A 1,102-nucleotide genomic window follows, 5' to 3' on the forward strand; every position below is an offset into this window, starting at 1 on the left:
TCTTGGTCATCCAATCTCCCTTTTTCAGGAGATCTCTCAGTGTGTGGAGACCCTCCATCTTGAAGTGATGAGGAGGGATATAGTTGTTGAGGCTCTTCAAATTGATGACTGGCCTCATGCCCTCATCCTTTTTGGGGACTAGGAACAGGCTGGAATAAAAGCCTGGAGTCTCTTGGGAGACTTTTGTGATTGCTCCCTTTGTTAACAATTTTTTTGTTATCTCCTCTCTCACCAAGACAAGTTGAGAGTCGGAGAGTATGGCCGCTGTGGGCTGTACAGCTTGACTGGGGCTTGACAAAAACTCTATTTTGTATCCCCTTATTGTGTTCAGGATCCACTGATCCTGTGATATTTTGGACCAATTGTCCTTGAACAGAGTTAGCCTCCCAGCTACCACTAATTTGTCCACTTCTAGTGGAACTACCCCCTTTTGAACCAATGTCATAATTAATAAATTTTGTGTAAAACAATGATTTTGAATAATGTGAGAGTCTCTCTCTTGTTGACAAAGGTTCAGGGACATCACTTGCTGGCCGGAGGCTTTTGGTCTCTCTTGGGCCAGGCAGGTCTCCCTCTGTACGACTGGCCGCCGCCTCTTTGGTGGGCAGTGGAGCAGCCTCTCGGAAAAAACTTCCTGTTCTGGGGTAGGTGATTGGACTTCGATGCTGACAGGAGTTTCACAGAGTCCACTCTCTCCTTCATCTTCGACTCGAACCCCGAGCCAAAGAGGTTAGGTGGAGCCACCTCAAAGATGTCCACATCTGCCAGATCTGCTATGTCTAGGTTAACCGACTTCAGAACCTTCTTGCTCCTGAGATGGGACAAGTTTGCGGAGGCGTTCCCCAGAAGCTGAATGGCTTCTGTCACTAGTGGTTTCACATGATCTCACAGCAGGGATACTGATTGGTTCGTCTCATCACTGCAGGCAAAAGGAGATGTAGAAGAGGGGCGACAGGATTGTGGATTAAAGGGTAAGTTCAATGCATTTTTGAGGTTTTTTTTTTATTTGCTTAATATGATTGCCTGACCATACAAATGATGTGTTCCAACTCCCATTGTCTGAAAAAAATTATTCACTGAGATATGAGCCTTCAAAAATGCC

The sequence above is a fragment of the Amphimedon queenslandica genome, unplaced genomic scaffold (genome assembly GCF_000090795.2).
Source record: "Amphimedon queenslandica unplaced genomic scaffold, v1.1 AMPQUscaffold_13120, whole genome shotgun sequence".
NCBI lineage: Eukaryota > Metazoa > Porifera > Demospongiae > Haplosclerida > Niphatidae > Amphimedon > Amphimedon queenslandica.